The sequence below is a fragment of the Stenella coeruleoalba genome (assembly GCF_951394435.1).
Source record: "Stenella coeruleoalba genome assembly, contig: scaffold_34, whole genome shotgun sequence".
Taxonomy (NCBI): domain Eukaryota; kingdom Metazoa; phylum Chordata; class Mammalia; order Artiodactyla; family Delphinidae; genus Stenella; species Stenella coeruleoalba.
The window spans coordinates 2475418-2498096 of NW_027646159.1; the positions used below are offsets into that span (position 1 = coordinate 2475418).

Consider the following 22679-nt stretch of genomic DNA (forward strand, 5'->3'; position numbering starts at 1 on the left):
GCCAGCCCTCCCCAGGTGTGCCTGGGTTGAGATCAATATAAATACCACTCCAGGCAGCAAGAGCCCCTGCAGCCGTGCCTGACGCCATTTTCTCTGCCCTGTCAGCAGTCTCGGGGCTGGGCTGGTGGGAGGGAGTGAGAGGCCACGGCTTTGTGGGTGGCCCAGTGTGAGTGGGGCTCTGCTGGACTTTCTGCAGCAGTTGCCAGGCTGCCACCTGCTAAAGAAGAGGATGTGTCACCCATACCTGCTGCTGGAATTTCTCCCTGGGCAGAGGTGAGGAAGGAAAAAAGCAGTGGGGGCAGGGACAGGACGGGTATCTCAGGCAGGGAAATGGAAATCTTCCAGAAGAGCACCCAGGGCCAGGACCATCCTGGCTGGCCTGCAGGCACCAAGTCGGCCGGCATGCTGTCACTCGTGTGGCTCTATGGCCCTTCCTCTAGGCTTTCAAGTCCTTGTATATATTCAGGTGTTTTACCTGGGACGGGTGGGAATAGTTCAGCAGCAACTGGCCTGGGGCTCAGCTCACGTTTACTCACAGATGCCTCGGCACGGTGCCCCAGCTTTGCAATGAGGACGCTTGTTGCGTGGGGGCTGCTGGCTGAATGGGAGACGATTCCCCACCACTGACCAACTTCAGAATTGTTTACAACTGGAGCAAGTGCCCTGATACGGTTTTCCTCTGTGTAACTGGTGGGTTCTGTGTTTTTTTTCTCTTTTTCGTTTTTGGTTCAAGGTAGATTTTATTCCTCTTTTTTGTATTTACAGATATAAGCATGGAAATAATTTATTCATATAAATACATGTATGTGCAGGGAATAATTGTTTTTTCTGTTTTATTTTTTAAATTTTATTTCTTTTTAATTTTGAATTTTATTTTATATTTTTATACAGCAGGTTCTTATTGGTTATCTATTTTATACATATAAATGTATACATGCCAATCCCAGTCTCTCAACTCCTCCCACCACCACCCCCCAACAGCTTTCCCCCCTTGTTTTCCATACGTTTGTTGTCTACATCTGTTGCTCTATTTATGCCTTGCAAAATGGTTAATCTGTACAGTTTTTCTAGGTTCCACATATATGCATGAATATACAAGATTTGCTTTTCTCTTTCTGACTTACTTCACTCTGTATGACAGTCTCTAGATCCATCGACGTCTCTACAAATGACCCAATTTCATTCCTTTTCATGGCTTAGTAATATTCCATTTTATATATGTACCACCGCTTTATGCATTCGTCTGTCTGTGGGCATTTAGGTTGCTTCCATTACCTCGATATTGTAAATAGTGATGCAATGAACATTGCGGTGAATGACTCTTTTTGATTTATGGTTTTGTCTGGGTATATGTCCAGTACTGGGATTGCTGTATCATATGGTAATTCTATTGTTAGTTTCTTAAGAAATTCCATATTGTTCTCCATAATGACTGTATCAATTTATATTCCCAACAATAGTGGGAGAGGGTTCCTTTTCTCCACACCCTTTCCAGCATTTTTGTTTGTAGATTTTCAATGATGCCTATTCTACCAGGTGTGAGGTGATACCTCATTGTTGAATCCATTTCGTTGAGCAAGGGGTAGCTCTCGTCTATTACATATTTGGCTTATGGAACGGTATCTGTGCTAATTTCAAACTCTGCTTTTATGCAGCACCCCAACTCACCTTCCCCCTTAAGCAGGCATAAGTTGGTTTTCTAAACTTGAGACCCTGTTCTGTTTTGTAATTCAGTTCATGTGTAGCCAAGTTCATATTCCGTGTATTAGTGATACCTTATGATGTTTCTTTTTCTGTGTGACTTATTTCACTTAGAATCATCGTGCCTCAATCCACTCATTATGCTGGAACGGGCCTGGTGACATAGATTTCATTGCTGAGTGGTATTCTGTTGTACATAAGTACCGCAACTTCTTTATCCATTATTTGCTCTCTGGGATATTTAACTTGTGCCGTAGAAGAGATTCCTGTAAAAAGAGCCGTCCCAAATTTTGGGGTTGCTGTGTCTTTTTGATATTAATTTCCCTAAGCTATAGGACCATAAGTGGAAGTGCCCTAGGCTCTGTTGCTTTGTTTTTTAGATGTTTCAGGAAACACCATACACTTCTCCCGAGTGTCTGTTGGCAATTTACATCCCGCCCATCAGCATAACAAGGCTCCCAGTTCTCAATGGCCTGTTGCCTTTCTGGATTTTACAATTTTTTCAGATGGCCCTTTTGACCGGGGGGAAGTGAGACTTCATTGTAGTGCAGATTTCCTTTGCAAGCTTGCTTGGTTGGCCAAAAAGGGCGTATGCGTTTTTTCCTGAATATATTCAGGAAAAAACGCATACGCCCTTTTTGGCCAAGTGCATCATTGTGGACGTTCTGCCTCTTTTCCTATGCTTTCAATGCAATTCCAGTCTACCTCCTGAAATCGGTTTCCTGCAATTCTGCACCACTTTCAAGTCCTCTTGGCAGCCTTACTTCAGTCTATTTTTGGACGATAGCTGTCATTTATAACTCTGCAGGTTTGTGAATTACAGTGCCCCTGAGCTCCTTTCTTCAACTCGCTTTCTTTGAGCTGGCCGCAACACCGCAGGATGGCTTCAGGCCCTAATCTGGTTCCGGCATGGCACGCTGAGCCTTTGGTTAATTCCTCTTCCTGGTGGGAAATGAGAGTTAAATTTGCCCGTCCAGACACCTCCAGCTAGCCTCTCATTGGTTCTCGCTATTCCTGTTCATCTTCCGCAGAAATTGCAAACTGGGCCAAACAGGAGGTTAAAGGGACTGACTCTCCAAGTCGGGAGAGTGTTAGTAAAGCGTCTGGAATGTTGCACCCGAGTACCAGGGTACTAAAAGTGAGACATATTTGAACACGTCTCCCGATCACATGGTTGATCATTCTCTAGGTTCCACATGCATGTTTTGGCTGAAGGAAGAATACCTTAAACCTGGGTAGTTGAAACCCGTGGAATGGGTACCATGCAATATGACTTCAAAGGGTCTTCATTTGCTCACCGAACCTCTCCAATCCTATCACTGCTGCGTTTATGCCCCTGTACACATGCTTGATTCTCTTTCGGAGACATAGCAATCCATAGGTTTTAAGATACTTACTAGTCAGGTACATTCTTAGGCGTTTAATATGGGGTGTTGAGTCCATTTCGTTGAGCAAGGAGTAGCTCTTGTCTATTCCATATTTGGCTTAAGGAACTTTATCTGTGCTCATTTCAATCTCTGGTTTTATGCAGCACCCCAACTCACCTTTACTCTTTAGCAAGCATAAGTTGGTTTTCTAAATTTGAGACCCTGTTCTGTTCTGTAATTCAGTTCCTGTGTAGCCAAGTTTACATTCCGTGTATTACTGATATCTTATGATGTTTCTTTTTCTGTGTGACTTATTTCAGTTAGAATCATCATACCTGAATCCACTCATTGTGCTGCTAAGGGCCTGATGACACAGATTTCATTGCTGAGTGATATTGCTTTGTAAGTAAATACCACAACTTCTTTATCCATTTTTCACTTTCTGCGATGTTGAACTTGTACTGTAAACGAGGTTCTTGTAAACAGAGCCGTTCCAAACTTTGGGGTGGCTGTTTCTTTTTGATTTTAATTTCCCTAAGCTATAGGACCATAAGTGGAAGTGCCCTAGGCTCTGTTGCTTTGTTTTTTAGATGTTTCAGGAAACACCATACACTTCTCCCGAGTGGTTGTTGGCAATTTACATCCCGCCCATCAGCATAACAAGGCTCCCAGTTCTCCATGGCCTGTCCTGCCTTTCTGGATTTTACACTTTTTTCAGATGGCCCTTTTGACCGGGGGGAAGTGAGACTTCATTGTAGTGCAGATTTCCTTTGCAAGCTTGCTTGGTTGGCCAAAAAGGGCGTATGCGTTTTTTCCTGAATATATTCAGGAAAAAACGCATACGCCCTTTTTGGCCAAGTGCATCATTGTGGACGTTCTGCCTCTTTTCCTATGCTTTCAATGCAATTCCAGTCTACCTCCTGAAATCGGTTTCCTGCAATTCTGCCCCGCTTTCAAGTCCTCTTGGCAGCCTTACTTCAGTCTATTTTTGGACGATAGCTGTCATTTATAACTCTGCAGGTTTGTGAATTACAGTGCCCCTGAGGTCCTTTCTTCAACTCGCTTTCTTTTGAGCGGGCCGCAACACCGCAGGATGGCTTCAGGCCCTAATCTGGTTCCGGCACGGCACGCTGAGCCTTTGGTTAATTCCTCTTCCTGGTGGGAAATGAGAGTTAAATTTGCCCGTCCAGACACCTCCAGCTAGCCTCTCATTGGTTCTCGCTATTCCTGTTCATCTTCCGCAGAAATTGCAAACTGGGCCAAACAGGAGGTTAAAGGGACTGACTCTCCAAGTCGGGAGAGTGTTAGTAAAGCGTCTGGAATGTTGCACCCGAGTACCAGGGTACGAAAAGTGAGACATATTTGAACACGTCTCCCGATCACATGGTTGATCATTCTCTAGGTTCCACATGCATGTTTTGGCTGAAGGAAGAATACCTTAACCTGGGTAGTTGAAACCCGTGGAATGGGTACCATGCAATATGACTTCAAAGGGTCTTCATTTGCTCACCGAACCTCTCCAATCCTATCACTGCTGCGTTTATGCCCCTGTACACATGCTTGATTCTCTTTCGGAGACATAGCAATCCATAGGTTTTAAGATACTTACTAGTCAGGTACATTCTTAGGCGTTTAATATGGGGTGTTGAGTCCATTTCGTTGAGCAAGGAGTAGCTCTTGTCTATTCCATATTTGGCTTAAGGAACTTTATCTGTGCTCATTTCAATCTCTGGTTTTATGCAGCACCCCAACTCACCTTTACCCTTAAGCAAGCATAAGTTGGTTTTCTAAATTTGAGACCCTGTTCTGTTCTGTAATTCAGTTCCTGTGTAGCCAAGTTTCCATTCCGTGTATTACTGATATCTTATGATGTTTCTTTTTCTGTGTGACTTATTTCAGTTTGAATCATCATACCTGAATCCACTCATTGTGATGCTAAGGGTCTGATGACATAGATTTCATTGCTGAGTGATATTGCTTTGTAAGTAAATACCACAACTTCTTTATCCATTTTTCACTTTATGCGATGTTGAACTTGTACTGTAAACGAGGTTCTTGTAAACAGAGGCGTCCCAAACTTTGGGGTGGCTGTGTCTTTTTGATTTTAATTTCCCTAAGCTATAGGACCATAAGTGGAAGTGCCCTAGGCTCTGTTGCTTTGTTTTTTAGATGTTTCAGGAAACACCATACACTTCTCCATAGTGGTTGTTGGCAATTTACATCCTGCCCATCAGCATAACAAGGCTCCCAGTTCTCCATGGCCTGTCCTGCCTTTCTGGATTTTACACTTTTTTAAGATGGCCCTTTTGACCGGGGGGAAGTGAGACTTCATTGTAGTGCAGATTTCCTTTGCAAGCTTGCTTGGTTGGCCAAAAAGGGCGTATGCGTTTTTTCCTGAATATATATATAATATACATATATATATATATATAATATATATATATATATAATATATATATTTCCTGAATATATAATATATTCAGGAAAAAACGCATACGCCCTTTTTGGCCAAGTGCATCATTGTGGACGTTCTGCCTCTTTTCCTATGCTTTCAATGCAATTCCAGTCTACCTCCTGAAATCGGTTTCCTGCAATTCTGCCCCGCTTTCAAGGCCACTTGGCAGCCTTACTTCAGTCTATTTTTGGACGATAGCTGTCATTTATAACTCTGCAGGTTTGTGAATTACAGTGCCCCTGAGCTCCTTTCTCCAACTCGCTTTCTTGTGACCTGGCCGCAACACCGCAGGATGGCTTCAGGCCCTAATCTGGTTCCGGCATGGCACACTGAGCCTTTGGTTAATTCCTCTTCCTGGTGGGAAATGAGAGTTAAATTTGCCCGTCCAGACACCTCCAGCTAGTCTCTCATTGGTTCTCGCTATTCCTGTTCATCTTCCGCAGAAATTGCAAACTGGGCCAAACAGGAGGGTAAAGGGACTGACTCTCCAAGTCGGGAGAGTGTTAGTAAAGCGTCTGGAATGTTGCACCCGAGTACCATGGTACGAAAACTGAGACATATTTGAACACGTCTCCAGATCACATGGTTGATCATAGTCTAGGTTCCACATGCATGTTTTAGCAGAAGGAAGAATACCTTAAACCTGGAGAGTTGAGACCCGTGTAATGGGTACCATGCAATATGACTTCAAAGGGTCTTCATTTGCTCACCGAACCTCTCCAATCCTATCACTGCTGCGTTTATGCCCCTGTACACATGCTTGATTCTCTTTCGGAGACATAGCAATCCATAGGTTTTAAGATACTTACTAGTCAGGTACATTCTTAGGCTTTTAATATGCGGTGTTGAGTCCATTTCGTTGAGCAAGGAGTAGCTCTTGTCTATTCCATATTTGGCTTAAGGAACTTTATCTGTGCTCATTTCAATCTCTGGTTTTATGCAGCACCCCAACTCACCTTTACCCTTAAGCAAGCATAAGTTGGTTTTCTAAATTTGAGACCCTGTTCTGTTCTGTAATTCAGTTCCTGTGTAGCCAAGTTTACATTCCGTGTATTACTGATATCTTATGATGTTTCTTTTTCTGTGTGACTTATTTCAGTTAGAATCATCATACCTGAATCCACTCATTGTGCTGCTAAGGGCCTGATGACACAGATTTCATTGCTGAGTGATATTGATTTGTAAGTAAATACCACAACTTCTTTATCGATTTTTCACTTTCTGCGATGTTGAACTTGTACTGTAAATGAGGTTCTTGTAAACAGAGCCATTGCAAACTTTGGGGGTGGCTGTGTCTTTTTGATTTTAATTTCCCTAAGCTATAGGACCATAAGTGGAAGTGCCCTAGGCTCTGTTGCTTTGTTTTTTAGATGTTTCAGGAAACACCATACACTTCTCCCTAGTGGTTGTTGGCAATTTACATCCTGCCCATCAGCATAACAAGGCTCCCAGTTCTCCATGGCCTGTCCTGCCTTTCTGGATTTTACACTTTTTTAAGATGGCTCTTTTGACCGGGGGGAAGTGAGACTTCATTGTAGTGCAGATTTCCTTTGCAAGCTTGCTTGGTTGGCCAAAAAGTGCGTATGCGTTTTTTCCTGAATATATATATAATATACATATATATATATATAATATATATATATATATAATATATATATTTCCTGAATATATAATATATTCAGGAAAAAACGCATACGCCCTTTTTGGCCAAGTGCATCATTGTGGACGTTCTGCCTCTTTTCCTATGCTTTCAATGCAATTCCAGTCTACCTCCTGAAATCGGTTTCCTGCAATTCTGCCCCGCTTTCAAGTCCTCTTGGCAGCCTTACTTCAGTCTATTTTTGGACGATAGCTGTCATTTATAACTCTGCATGTTTGTGAATTACAGTGCCCCTGAGCTCCTTTCTTCAACTTGCTTTCTTGTGACCTGGCCGCAACACCGCAGGATGGCCTCAGGCCCTAATCTGGTTCCGGCACGGCACTCTGAGCCTTTGGTTATTTCCTCTTCCTGGTGGGAAATGAGAGTTAAATTTCCCCGTCCAGACACCTCCAGCTAGTCTCTCATTGGTTCTCGCTATTCCTGTTCATCTTCCGCAGAAATTGCAAACTGGGCCAAACAGGAGGTTAAAGGCGCTGACTCTCCAAGTGGGGAGAGTGTTAGTAAAGCATCTGGAATGTTGCACCCGAGTACCAGGGGAGGAAAACTGAGACATATTTGAACACGTCTCCCGTTCACATGGTTCATCATACTTGGGTTCCACATGCATGTTTTAGCTGAAGGAAGAATACCTTAAACCTGGAGAGTTAAGACCCGTGGAATGGGTACCATGCAATATGACTTCAAAGGGTCTTCATTTGCTCACCGAACCTCTCCAATCCTATCACTGCTGCGTTTATGCCCCTGTACACATGCTTGATTCTCTTTCGGAGACATAGCAATCCATAGGTTTTAAGATACTTACTAGTCAGGTACATTCTTAGGCGTTTAATATGCGGTGTTGAGTCCATTTCGTTGAGCAAGGAGTAGCTCTTGTCTATTCCATATTTAACTTAAGGAACTTTATCTGTGCTCATTTCAATCTCTGGTTTTATGCAGCACCCCAACTCACCTTTCCCCTTAAGCAAGCATAAGTTGGTTTTCTAAATTTGAGACCCTGTTCTGTTCTGTAATTCAGTTCCTGTGTAGCCAAGTTTACATTCCGTGTATTACTGATATCTTATGATGTTTCTTTTTCTGTGTGACTTATTTCAGTTAGAATCATCATACCTGAATCCACTCATTGTGCTGCTAAGGGCCTGATGACACAGATTTCATTGCTGAGTGATATTGCTTTGTAAGTAAATACCAAAACTTCTTTCTCCATTTTTCACTTTCTGCGATGTTGAACTTGTACTGTAAACGAGGTTCTTGTAAACAGAGCCGTTCCAAACTTTGGGGTGGCTGTGTGTTTTTGATTTTAATTTCCCTAAGCTGTAGGACCATAAGTGGCAGTGCCCTAGGTTCTGTTGCTTTGTTTTTTAGATGTTTCAGGAAACACCATACACTTCTCCCGAGTGGTTGTTGGCAATTTACATCCCGCCCATCAGCATAACAAGGCTCCCAGTTCTCCATGGCCTGTCCTGCCTTTCTGGATTTTACACTTTTTTCAGATGGCCCTTTTGACCGGGGGGAAGTGAGACTTCATTGTAGTGCAGATTTCCTTTGCAAGCTTGCTTGGTTGGCCAAAAAGGGCGTATGCGTTTTTTCCTGAATATATTCAGGAAAAAACGCATACGCCCTTTTTGGCCAAGTGCATCATTGTGGACGTTCTGCCTCTTTTCCTATGCTTTCAATGCAATTCCAGTCTACCTCCTGAAATCGGTTTCCTGCAATTCTGCCCCGCTTTCAAGTCCTCTTGGCAGCCTTACTTCAGTGTATTTTTGGACGATAGCTGTCATTTTTAACTCTGCAGGTTTGTGAATTACAGTGCCCCTGAGCTCCTTTCTTCAACTTGCTTTCTTGTGAGCTGGCCGCAACACCGCAGGATGGCTTCAGGCCCTAATCTGGTTCCGGCACGGCACGGTGAGCCTTTGGTTATTTCCTCTCCCTGGTGGGAAATGAGAGTTAAATTTGCCCGTCCAGACACCTCCAGCTAGTCTCTCATTGGTTCTCGCTATTCCTGTTCATCTTCCGCAGAAATTGCAAACTGGGCCAAACAGGAGGTTAAAGGCGCTGACTCTCCAAGTGGGGAGAGTGTTAGTAAAGCATCTGGAATGTTGCACCCGAGTACCAGGGGAGGAAAACTGAGACATATTTGAACACGTCTCCCGTTCACATGGTTCATCATACTTGGGTTCCACATGCATGTTTTAGCTGAAGGAAGAATACCTTAAACCTGGAGAGTTAAGACCCGTGGAATGGGTACCATGCAATATGACTTCAAAGGGTCATCATTTGCTCACCGAACCTCTCCAATCCTATCACTGCTGCGTTTATGCCCCTGTACACATGCTTGATTCTCTTTCGGAGACATAGCAATCCATAGGTTTTAAGATACATACTAGTCAGGTACATTCTTAGGCGTTTAATATGCCGTGTTGAGTCCATTTCGTTGAGCAAGGAGTAGCTCTTGTCTATTCCATATTTGACTTAAGGAACTTTATCTGTGCTCATTTCAATCTCTGGTTTTATGCAGCACCCCAACTCACCTTTCCCCTTAAGCAAGCATAAGTTGGTTTTCTAAATTTGAGACCCTGTTCTGTTCTGTAATTCAGTTCCTGTGTAGCCAAGTTTCCATTCCGTGTATTACTTATATCTTATGATGTTTCTTTTTCTGTGTGCCTTATTTCAGTTAGAATCATCATACCTGAATCCACTCATTGTGCTGCTAAGGGCCTGATGACACAGATTTCATTGCTGAGTGGTATTGCTTTGTAAGTAAATACCACAACTTCTTTATCCATTTTTCACTTTCTGCGATGTTGAACTTGTACTGTAAACGAGGTTCTTGTAAACAGAGGCGTCCCAAACTTTGGGGTGGCTGTGTCTTTTTGATTTTAATTTCCCTAAGCTATAGGACCATAAGTGGCAGTGCCCTAGGCTCTGTTGCTTTGTTTTTTAGATGTTTCCGGAAACACCATACACTTCTCCCGAGTGGTTGTTGGCAATTTACATCCCGCCCATCAGCATAACAAGGCTCCCAGTTCTCCATGGCCTGTCCTGCCTTTCTGGATTTTACACTTTTTTCAGATGGCCCTTTTGACCGGGGGGAAGTGAGACTTCATTGTAGTGCAGATTTCCTTTGCAAGCTTGCTTGGTTGGCCAAAAAGGGCGTATGCGTTTTTTCCTGAATATATTCAGGAAAAAACGCATACGCCCTTTTTGGCCAAGTGCATCATTGTGGACGTTCTGCCTCTTTTCCTATGCTTTCAATGCAATTCCAGTCTACCTCCTGAAATTGGTTTCCTGCAATTCTGCCCCGGTTTCAAGTCCTCTTGGCAGCCTTACTTCAGTCTATTTTTGGACGATATCTGTCATTTATAACTCTGCAGGTTTGTGAATTACAGTGCCCCTGAGCTCCTTTCTTCAACTCGCTTTCTTGGGACCTGGCCGCAACACCACAGGATGGCTTCAGGCCCTAATCTGGTTCCGGCACGGCACGCTGAGCCTTTGGTTAATTCCTCTTCCTGGTGGGAAATGAGAGTTAAATTTGCCCGTCCAGACACCTCCAGCTAGCCTCTCATTGGTTCTCGCTATTCCTGTTCATCTTCCGCAGAAATTGCAAACTGGGCCAAACAGGAGGTTAAAGGCGCTGACTCTCCAAGTGGGGAGACTGTTAATAAAGCGTCTGGAATGTTGCACCCGAGTACCAGGGGAGGAAAACTGAGACATATTTGAACACGTCTCCCGATCACATGGTTGATCATACTCTGGGTTCCACATGCATGTTTTAGCTGAAGGAAGAGTACCTTAAACCTGGAGAGTTTTGACCCGTGGAATGGGTACCATGCAATATGACTTCAAAGGGTCTTCATTTGCTCACCGAACCTCTCCAATCCTATCACTGCTGCATTTATGCCCCAGTACACACGCTTGATTCTCTTTTGGAGACATAGCAATCCTTAGGTTTTAAGATACTTACTAGTCAGGTACATTCTTAGGCGTTTAATATGGGGTGTTGAGTCCATTTCGTTGAGCAAGGAGTAGCTCTTGTCTGTTCCATATTTGGCTTAAGGAACTTTATCTGTGCTCATTTCAATCTCTGGTTTTATGCAGCACCGCAACTCACCTTTCCCCTTAAGCAAGCATAAGTTGGTTTTCTAAATTTGAGACCCTGTTCTGTTTTGGAATTCAGTTCCTGTGTAGCCAAGTTTACATTCCGTGTATTAGTGATATCTTTTGATGTTTCTTTTTCTGTGTGACTTATTTCAGTTAGAATCATCGTACCTGAATCCACTCATTATGCTGCTACGGTCCTGATGACATAGATTTCATTGCTGAGTGATACTGCATTGTACATAAGTACCACAAGTTCTTTATCCATTTTTCACTTTCTGTGATATTGAACTTGTACGGTAAACGAGGTTCTTGTAAACAGAGGCGTCCCAAACTTTGGGGTGGCTGTGTCTTTTTGATTTTAATTTCCCTAAGCTATAGGACCATAAGTGGAAGTGCCCTAGGCTCTGTTGCTTTGTTTTTTAGATGTTTCAGGAAACACCATACACTTCTCCCGAGTGTCTGTTGGCAATTTACATCCCGCCCATCAGCATAACAATGCTCCCAGTTCTCCATGGCCTGTCCTGCCTTTCTGGATTTTACACTTTTTTCAGATGGCCCTTTTGACCGGGGGGAAGTGAGACTTCATTGTAGTGCAGATTTCCTTTGCAAGCTTGCTTGGTTGGCCAAAAAGGGCGTATGCGTTTTTTCCTGAATATATTCAGGAAAAAACACATACGCCCTTTTTGGCCAAGTGCATCATTGTGGACGTTCTGCCTCTTTTCCTATGCTTTCAATGCAATTCCAGTCTACCTCCTGAAATCGGTTTCCTGCAATTCTGCCCCGCATTCAAGTCCTCTTGGAAGCCTTACTTCAGTCTATTTTTGGACGATAGCTGTCATTTATAACTCTGCAGGTTTGTGAATTACAGTGCCCCTGAGCTCCTTTCTTCAACTCGCTTTCTTGTGACCTGGCCGCAACACCGCAGGATGGCTTCAGGCCCTAATCTGGTTCCGGCACGGCATGCTGAGCCTTTGGTTAATTCCTCTTCCTGGTGGGAAATGAGAGTTAAATTTGCCCGTTCAGACACCTCCAGCTAGTCTCTCATTGGTTCTCGCTATTCCTGTTCATCTTCCGCAGAAATTGCAAACTGGGCCAAACAGGAGGTTAAAGGGACTTACTCTCCAAGTGGGGAGAGTGTTAGTAAAGCGTCTGGAATGTTGCACACGAGTACCAGGGTACGAAAACTGAGACATATTTGAACACATCTCCCATTCACACGGTTGATCATACTCTGGGTTCCACATGCATGTTTTAGCAGAAGGAAGAATACCTTAAACCTGGGTAGTTGAATCCCATGGAATGGGTACCATGCAATATGACTTCAAAGGTTCTTCATTTGCTCACCGAACCTCTCCAATCCTATCACTGCTGCGTTTATGCCCCTGTACACATGCTTGATTCTCTTTCGGAGACATAGCAATCCATAGGTTTTAAGATACTTACTAGTCAGGTACATTCTTAGGCGTTTAATATGCGGTATGAGTCCATTTCGTTGAGCAAGGAGTAGCTCTTGTCTATTCCATATTTGGCTTAAGGAACTTTATCTGTGCTCATTTCGATCTCTGGTTATGCAGCACCCCAACTCACCTTTACCCTTAAGCAAGCATAAGTTGGTTTTCTAAATTTGAGACCCTGTTCTGTTCTGTAATTCAGTTCCTGTGTAGCCAAGTTTACATTCCGTGTATTACTGATATCTTATGATGTTTCTTTTTCTGTGTGACTTATTTCAGTTAGAATCATCATACCTGAATCCACTCATTGTGCTGCTAAGGGCCTGATGACACAGATTTCATTGCTGAGTGATATTGCTTTGTAAGTAAATACCACAACTTCTTTATCCATTTTTCACTTTCTGCGATGTTGAACTTGTACTGTAAACGAGGTTCTTGTAAACAGAGCCGTTCCAAACTTTGGGGTGGCTGTGTCTTTTTGATTTTAATTTCCCTAAGCTATAGGACCATAAGTGGAAGTGCCCTAGGTTCTGTTGCTTTGTTTTTTAGATGTTTCAGGAAACACCATACACTTCTCCCGAGTGTCTGTTGGCAATTTACATCCCGCCCATCAGCATAACAAGGCTCCCAGTTCTCCATGGCCTGTTGCCTTTCTGGATTTTACACTTTTTTCAGATGGCCCTTTTGACCGGGGGGAAGTGAGACTTCATTGTAGTGCAGATTTCCTTTGCAAGCTTGCTTGGTTGGCCAAAAAGGGCGTATGCGTTTTTTCCTGAATATATTCAGGAAAAAACGCATACGCCCTTTTTGGCCAAGTGCATCATTGTGGACGTTCTGCCTCTTTTCCTATGCTTTCAATGCAATTCCAGTCTACCTCCTGAAATCGGTTTCCTGCAATTCTGCCCCGCTTTCAAGTCCTCTTGGCAGCCTTACTTCAGTCTATTTTTGGACGATAGCTGTCATTTATAACTCTGCAGGTTTGTGAATTACAGTGCCCCTGAGCTCCTTTCTTCAACTCGCTTTCTTGTGACCTGGCCGCAACACCGCAGGATGGCTTCAGGCCCTAATCTGGTTCCGGCACGGCACACTGAGCCTTTGGTTATTTCCCCTTCCTGGTGGGAAATGAGAGTTAAATTTGCCCGTCCAGACACCTCCAGCTAGCCTCTCATTGGTTCTCGCTATTCCTGGTCATCTTCCGCAGAAATTGCAAACTGTGTCAAACAGGAGGTTAAAGGCGCTGACTCTCCAAGTGGGGAGAGTGTTAATAAAGCGTCTGGAATGTTGTACCCGAGTACCAGGGGAGGAATACTGAGACATATTTGAACACGTCTCCCGATCACATGGTTGATCATACTCTGGGTTCCACATGCATATTTTAGCTGAAGGAAGAATACCTAAAACCTGGGTAGTTGAAACCCGTGGAATGGGTACCATGCAATATGACTTCAAAGGGTCTTCATTTGCTCACCGAACATCTCCAATCCTATCACTGCTGCGTTTATGCCCCTGTACACATGCTTGATTCTCTTTCGGAGACATAGCAATCCATAGGTTTTACGATACTTACTAGTCAGGTACATTCTTAGGCGTTTAATATGCGGTGTTGAGTCCATTTCGTTGAGCAAGGAGTAGCTCTGGTCTATTCCATATTTGGCTTAAGGAACTTTATCTGTGCTCATTTCAATCTCTGGTTTTATGCAGCACCCCAACAAACCTTTACCCTTAAGCAAGCATAAGTTGGTTTTCTAAATTTGAGAATATGTTCTGTTCTGTAATTCAGTTCCTGTGTAGCCAAGTTTACATTCCATGTATTAGTGATATCTTATGATGTTTCTTTTTCTGTGTGACTTATTTCAGTTAGAATCATCGTACCTGAATCCACTCATTATGCTGCTACGTGCCTGATGACATAGATTTCATTTCCTGAGTGATAATGCATTGTACATAAGTTCCACAAGTTCTTTATCCATTTTCACTTTCTGTGATATTGAACTTGTACGGTAAATGAGGTTCTTGTAAACAAAGGTGTCCCAAACTTTGGGGTGGCTGTGTGTTTTTGATTTTAATTTCCCTAAGCTATAGGACCATAAGTGGAAGTGCCCTAGGCTCTGTTGCTTTGTTTTTTAGATGTTTCAGGAAACACCATACACTTCTCCCAAGTGTCTGTTGGCAATTTACATCCCGCCTATCAGCATAACAAGGCTCCCAGTTCTCCATGGCCTGTCCTGCCTTTCTGGATTTTACACTTTTTTCAGATGGCCCTTTTGACCGGGGGGAAGTGAGACTTCATTGTAGTGCAGATTTCCTTTGCAAGCTTGCTTGGTTGGCCAAAAAGGGCGTATGCGTTTTTTCCTGAATATATTCAGGAAAAAACGCATACGCCCTTTTTGGCCAAGTGCATCATTGTGGACGTTCTGCCTCTTTTCCTATGCTTTCAATGCAATTCCAGTCTACCTCCTGAAATCGGTTTCCTGCAATTCTGCCCCGCTTTCAAGTCCTCTTGGCAGCCTTACTTCAGTCTATTTTTGGACGATAGCTGTCATTTATAACTCTGCAGGTTTGTGAATTACAGTGCCCCTGAGCTCCTTTCTTCAACTCGCTTTCTTGTGACCTGGCCGCAACACCGCAGGATGGCTTCAGGCCCTAATCTGGTTCCGGCACGGCACACTGAGCCTTTGGTTATTTCCCCTTCCTGGTGGGAAATGAGAGTTAAATTTGCCCGTCCAGACACCTCCAGCTAGCCTCTCATTGGTTCTCGCTATTCCTGTTCATCTTCCGCAGAAATTGCAAACTGTGCCAAACAGGAGGTTAAAGTCGCTGACTCTCCAAGTGGGGAGAGTGTTAGTAAAGCGTCTGGAATGTTGTACCCGAGTACCAGGGGAGGAATACTGAGACATATTTGAACACGTCTCCCGATCACATGGTTGATCATACTCTGGGTTCCACATGCATATTTTAGCTGAAGGAAGAATACCTAAAACCTGGGTAGTTGAAACCCGTGGAATGGGTACCATGCAATATGACTTCAAAGGGTCTTCATTTGCTCACCGAACATCTCCAATCGTATCACTGCTGCGTTTATGCCCCTGTACACATGCTTGATTCTCTTTCGGAGACATAGCAATCCATAGGTTTTACGATACTTACTAGTCAGGTACATTCTTAGGCGTTTAATATGCGGTGTTGAGTCCATTTCGTTGAGCAAGGAGTAGCTCTGGTCTATTCCATATTTGGCTTAAGGAACTTTATCTGTGCTCATTTCAATCTCTGGTTTTATGCAGCACCCCAACAAACCTTTACCCTTAAGCAAGCATAAGTTGGTTTTCTAAATTTGAGAATATGTTCTGTTCTGTAATTCAGTTCCTGTGTAGCCAAGTTTACATTCCATGTATTAGTGATATCTTATGATGTTTCTTTTTCTGTGTGACTTATTTCAGTTAGAATCATCGTACCTGAATCCACTCATTATGCTGCTACGTGCCTGATGACATAGATTTCATTTCCTGAGTGATAATGCATTGTACATAAGTTCCACAAGTTCTTTATCCATTTTCACTTTCTGTGATATTGAACTTGTACGGTAAATGAGGTTCTTGTAAACAAAGGTGTCCCAAACTTTGGGGTGGCTGTGTGTTTTTGATTTTAATTTCCCTAAGCTATAGGACCATAAGTGGAAGTGCCCTAGGCTCTGTTGCTTTGTTTTTTAGATGTTTCAGGAAACACCATACACTTCTCCCAAGTGTCTGTTGGCAATTTACATCCCGCCTATCAGCATAACAAGGCTCCCAGTTCTCCATGGCCTGTCCTGCCTTTCTGGATTTTACACTTTTTTCAGATGGCCCTTTTGACTGGGGGGAAGTGAGACTTCATTGTAGTGCAGATTTCCTTTGCAAGCTTGCTTGGTTGGCCAAAAAGGGCGTATGCGTTTTTTCCTGAATATATTCAGGAAAAAACGCATACGCCCTTTTTGGCCAAGTGCATCATTGTGGACGTTCTGCCTCTTTTCCTATGCTTTCAATGCAATTCCAGTCTACCTCCTGAAATCGGTTTCCTGCAATTCTGCCCTGCTTTCAAGTCCTCTTGGCAGCCTTACTTCAGTCTATTTTTGGACGATAGCTGTCATTTATAACTCTGCAGGTTTGTGAATTACAGTGCCCCTGAGCTCCTTTCTTCAACTCGCTTTCTTGTGAGCTGGTCGAAACACCGCAGGATGGCTTCAGGCCCTAATCTGGTTCAGGCACGGCACGCTGAGCCTTTGGTTAATTCCTCTTCCTGGTGGGAAATGAGAGTTATATTTGCCCGTTCAGACACCTCCAGCTAGTCTCTCATTGGTTCTCGCTATTCCTGTTCATCTTCCGCAGAAATTGCAAACTGGGCCAAACAGGAGGTTAAAGGGACTGACTCTCCAAGTCGGGAGAGTGTTAGTAAAGCATCTGGAATGTTGCACCCGAGTACCAGTGTACGAAAACTGAGACATATTTGAACACGTCTCCCGATCACATGGTTGATCATACTCTAGTTTCCACATGCATGTTTTAGCTGAAGGAAGAATACCTTAAACCTGGGTAGTTGAAACCCGTGGAATGGGTACCATGCAATATGACTTCAAAGGGTCTTCATTTGCTCACCGAACCTCTCCAATCCTATCACTGCTGTGTTTATGGCCCTGTACACATGTTTGATTCTCTTTCGGAGACATAGCAATCCATAGGTTTTAAGATACGTACTAGTCAGGTACATTCTTAGGCGTTTAATATGGGGTGTTGAGTCCATTTCGTTGAGCAAGGAGTAGCTCTTGTCTATTCCATATTTGGCTTAAGGAACTTTATCTGTGCTCATTTCAATCTCTGGTTTTATGCAGCACCCCAACTCACCTTTTCCCTTAAGCAAGAATAAGTTGGTTTTCTAAATTTGAGACCCTGTTCTGTTCTGTAATTCAGTTCCTGTGTAGCCAAGTTTACATTTCGTGTATTACTGATATCTTATGATGTTTCTTTTTCTGTGTGACTTATTTCAGTTAGAATTATCATACCTGAATCCACTCATTGTGCTGCTAAGGGCCTGATGACACAGATTTCATTGCTGAGTGATATTGCTTTGTAAGTAAATACCACAACTTCTTTATCCATTTTTCACTTTCTGCGATGTTGAACTTGTACTGTGAACGAGGTTCTTGTCAACAGAGCCGTTCCAAATTTTGGGGTGGCTGTGTCTTTTTGATTTTAATTTCCCTAAGCTATAGGACCATAAGTTGCAGTGCCTAGGCTCTGTTGCTTTGTTTTTTAGATGTTTCAGGAAACACCATACACTTCTCCTGAGTGGTTGTTGGCAATTTACATCCCGCCCATCAGCATAACAAGGCTCCCAGTTCTCCATGGCCTGTCCTGCCTTTCTGGATTTTACACTTTTTTCAGATGGCCCTTTTGACCAGGGGGAAGTGAGACTTCATTGTAGTGCAGATTTCCTTTGCAAGCTTGCTTGGTTGGCCAAAAAGGGCGTATGCGTTTTTTCCTGAATATATTCAGGAAAAAACGCATACGCCCTTTTTGGCCAAGTGCATCATTGTGGACGTTCTGCCTCTTTTCCTATGCTTTCAATGCAATTCCAGTCTACCTCCTGAAATCGGTTTCCTGCAATTCTGCCCCGCTTTCAAGTCCTCTTGGCAGCCTTACTTCAGTATATTTTTGGACGATAGCTGTCATTTATAACTCTGCAGGTTTGTGAATTACAGTGTCCCTGAGCTCCTTTCTTCAACTCGCTTTCTTTTCAGCTGGCCGCAACACCGCAGGATGGCTTCAGGCCCTAATCTGGTTCCGGCACGGCACGCTGAGCCTTTGGTTATTTCCTCTTCCTGGTGGGAAATGAGAGTTAAATTTGCCCGTCCAGACACCTCCAGCTAGTCTCTCATTGGTTCTCGCTATTCCTGTTCATCTTCCGCAGAAATTGCAAACTGGGCCAAACAGGAGGTTAAAGGCTGTGACTCTCCAAGTGGGGAGAGTGTTAGTAAAGCGTCTGGAATGTTGCACCCGAGTACCACGGGAGGAAAACTGAGACATATTTGAACACGTCTCCCGTTCACATGGTTCATCATACTTGGGTTCCACATGCATGTTTTAGCTGAAGGAAGAATACCTTAAACCTGGAGAGTTAAGACCCGTGGAATGGGTACCATGCAATATGACTTCAAAGGGTCTTCATTTGCTCACCGAACCTCTCCAATCCTATCACTGCTGCGTTTATGCCCCTGTACACATGCTTGATTCTCTTTCGGAGACATAGCAATCCATAGGTTTTAAGATACTTACTAGACAGGTACATTCTTAGGCGTTTAATATGCGGTGTTGAGTCCATTTCGTTGAGCAAGGAGTAGCTCTTGTCTATTCCATATTTGACTTAAGGAACTTTATCTGTGCTCATTTCAATCTCTGGTTTTATGCAGCACCCCAACTCACCTTTACCCTTAAGCAAGCATAAGTTGGTTTTCTAAATTTGAGACCCTGTTCTGTTCTGTAATTCAGTTCCTGTGTAGCCAAGTTTCCATTCCGTGTATTACTGATATCTTATGATGTTTCTTTTTCTGTGTGACTTATTTCAGTTAGTATCATCATACCTGAATCCACTCATTGTGCTGCTAAGGGCCTGATGACACAGATTTCATTGCTGAGTGATATTGCTTTGTAAGTATATACCACAACTTCCTTCTCCATTTTTCACTTTCTGCGATGTTGAACTTGTACTGTAAACGAGGTTCTTGTAAACAGAGCCGTTCCAAACTTTGGGGTGGCTGTGTCTTTTTGATTTTAATTTCCCTAAGCTATAGGACCATAAGTGGAAGTGCCCTAGGTTCTGTTGCTTTGTTTTTTAGATGTTTCAGGAAACACCATACACTTCTCCCGAGTGGTTGTTGGCAATTTACATCCCGCCCATCAGCATAACAAGGCTCCCAGTTCTCCATGGCCTGTCCTGCCTTTCTGGATTTTACACTTTTTTCAGATGGCCCTTTTGACCAGGGGGAAGTGAGACTTCATTGTAGTGCAGATTTCCTTTGCAAGCTTGCTTGGTTGGCCAAAAAGGGCGTATGCGTTTTTTCCTGAATATATTCAGGAAAAAACGCATACGCCCTTTTTGGCCAAGTGCATCATTGTGGACGTTCTGCCTCTTTTCCTATGCTTTCAATGCAATTCCAGTCTACCTCCTGAAATCGGTTTCCTGCAATTCTGCCCCGCTTTCAAGTCCTCTTGGCAGCCTTACTTCAGTATATTTTTGGACGATAGCTGTCATTTATAACTCTGCAGGTTTGTGAATTACAGTGTCCCTGAGCTCCTTTCTTCAACTCGCTTTCTTTTGAGCTGGCCGCAACACCGCAGGATGGCTTCAGGCCCTAATCTGGTTCCGGCACGGCACGCTGAGCCTTTGGTTATTTCCTCTTCCTGGTGGGAAATGAGAGTTAAATTTGCCCGTCCAGACACCTCCAGCTAGTCTCTCATTGGTTCTCGCTATTCCTGTTCATCTTCCGCAGAAATTGCAAACTGGGCCAAACAGGAGGTTAAAGGCTGTGACTCTCCAAGTGGGGAGAGTGTTAGTAAAGCGTCTGGAATGTTGCACCCGAGTACCACGGGAGGAAAACTGAGACATATTTGAACACGTCTCCCGTTCACATGGTTCATCATACTTGGGTTCCACATGCATGTTTTAGCTGAAGGAAGAATACCTTAAACCTGGAGAGTTAAGACCCGTGGAATGGGTACCATGCAATATGACTTCAAAGGGTCTTCATTTGCTCACCGAACCTCTCCAATCCTATCACTGCTGCGTTTATGCCCCTGTACACATGCTTGATTCTCTTTCGGAGACATAGCAATCCATAGGTTTTAAGATACTTACTAGACAGGTACATTCTTAGGCGTTTAATATGCGGTGTTGAGTCCATTTCGTTGAGCAAGGAGTAGCTCTTGTCTATTCCATATTTGACTTAAGGAACTTTATCTGTGCTCATTTCAATCTCTGGTTTTATGCAGCACCCCAACTCACCTTTACCCTTAAGCAAGCATAAGTTGGTTTTCTAAATTTGAGACCCTGTTCTGTTCTGTAATTCAGTTCCTGTGTAGCCAAGTTTCCATTCCGTGTATTACTGATATCTTATGATGTTTCTTTTTCTGTGTGACTTATTTCAGTTAGTATCATCATACCTGAATCCACTCATTGTGCTGCTAAGGGCCTGATGACACAGATTTCATTGCTGAGTGATATTGCTTTGTAAGTATATACCACAACTTCCTTCTCCATTTTTCACTTTCTGCGATGTTGAACTTGTACTGTAAACGAGGTTCTTGTAAACAGAGCCGTTCCAAACTTTGGGGTGGCTGTGTCTTTTTGATTTTAATTTCCCTAAGCTATAGGACCATAAGTGGAAGTGCCCTAGGTTCTGTTGCTTTGTTTTTTAGATGTTTCAGGAAACACCATACACTTCTCCCGAGTGGTTGTTGGCAATTTACATCCCGCCCATCAGCATAACAAGGCTCCCAGTTCTCCATGGCCTGTCCTGCCTTTCTGGATTTTACACTTTTTTCAGATGGCCCTTTTGACCGGGGGGAAGTGAGACTTCATTGTAGTGCAGATTTCCTTTGCAAGCTTGCTTGGTTGGCCAAAAAGGGCGTATGCGTTTTTTCCTGAATATATTCAGGAAAAAACGCATACGCCCTTTTTGGCCAAGTGCATCATTGTGGACGTTCTGCCTCTTTTCCTATGCTTTCAATGCAATTCCAGTCTACCTCCTGAAATCGGTTTCCTGCAATTCTGCCCCGCTTTCAAGTCCTCTTGGCAGCCTTACTTCAGTCTATTTTTGGACGACAGCTGTCATTTATAACTCTGCAGGTTTGTGAATTACAGTTCCCCTGAGCTCCTTTCTTCAACTCGCTTTCTTGTGAGCTGGCCGCAACACCGCTGGATGGCTTCAGGCCCTAATCTGGTTCCGGCACGGCACGCTGAGCCTTTGGTTAATTCCTCTTCCTGGTGGGAAATGAGAGTTAAATATGCCCGTCCAGACACCTCCAGCTAGTCTCTCATTGGTTCTCGCTATTCCTGTTCATCTTCCACAGAAATTGCAAACTGGGCCAAACAGGAGGTTAAAGGGACTGACTCTCCAAGTCGGGAGAGTGTTAGTAAAGCGTCTGGAATGTTGCACCCGAGTACCAGGGGAGGAAAACTGAGACATATTTGAACACGTCTCCCGATCACATGGTTGATCATATTCTAGGTTCCACATGCATGTTTTAGGTGAAGGAAGAATACCTTAAACCTGGAGAGTTAAGACCCGCGGAATGGGTACCATGCAATATGACTTCAAAGGGTCTTCATTTGCTCACCGAACCTCTCCAATCCTATCACTGCTGCGTTTATGCCCCTGTACACATGCTTGATTCTCTTTCGGAGACATAGCAATCCATAGGTTTTAAGATACATACTAGTCAGGTACATTCTTAGGCGTTTAATATGCGGTGTTGAGTCCATTTCGTTGAGCAAGGAGTAGCTCTTGTCTATTCCATATTTGACTTAAGGAACTTTATCTGTGCTCATTTCAAACTCTGGTTTTATGCAGCACCCCAACTCACCTTTACCCTTAAGCAAGCATAAGTTGGTTTTCTAAATTTGAGACCCTGTTCTGTTCTGTAATTCAGTTCCTGTGTAGCCAAGTTTCCATTCCGTGTATTACTTATATCTTATGATGTTTCTTTTTCTGTGTGACTTATTTCAGTTAGAATCATCATACCTGAATCCACTCATTGTGCTGCTAAGGGCCTGATGACACAGATTTCATTGCTGAGTGGTATTGCTTTGTAAGTAAATACCACAACTTCTTTATCCATTTTTCACTTTCTGCGATGTTGAACTTGTACTGTAAACGAGGTTCTTGTAAACAGAGCCGTTCCAAACTTTGGGGTGGCTGT

The 22679-nt window shown here is 43.4% G+C and overlaps 2 long non-coding RNA genes across 5 annotated transcripts in view; both read left to right on the top strand.

Moving 5' to 3' along the window:
• Positions 1 to 20978, top strand: part of LOC307181297 — a 118101-nt gene extending 97123 nt beyond the window's left edge. The window contains exons 2-3 of the long non-coding RNA XR_013826375.1: positions 19328 to 19409; positions 20907 to 20978. This is a non-coding gene — a long non-coding RNA (uncharacterized lncRNA). The remainder of the gene's footprint in view (positions 1 to 19327; positions 19410 to 20906) is intronic.
• Positions 1 to 22679, top strand: part of LOC307181295 — a 1377052-nt gene that overhangs the window by 300995 nt on the left and 1053378 nt on the right. The window lies entirely within an intron of this gene.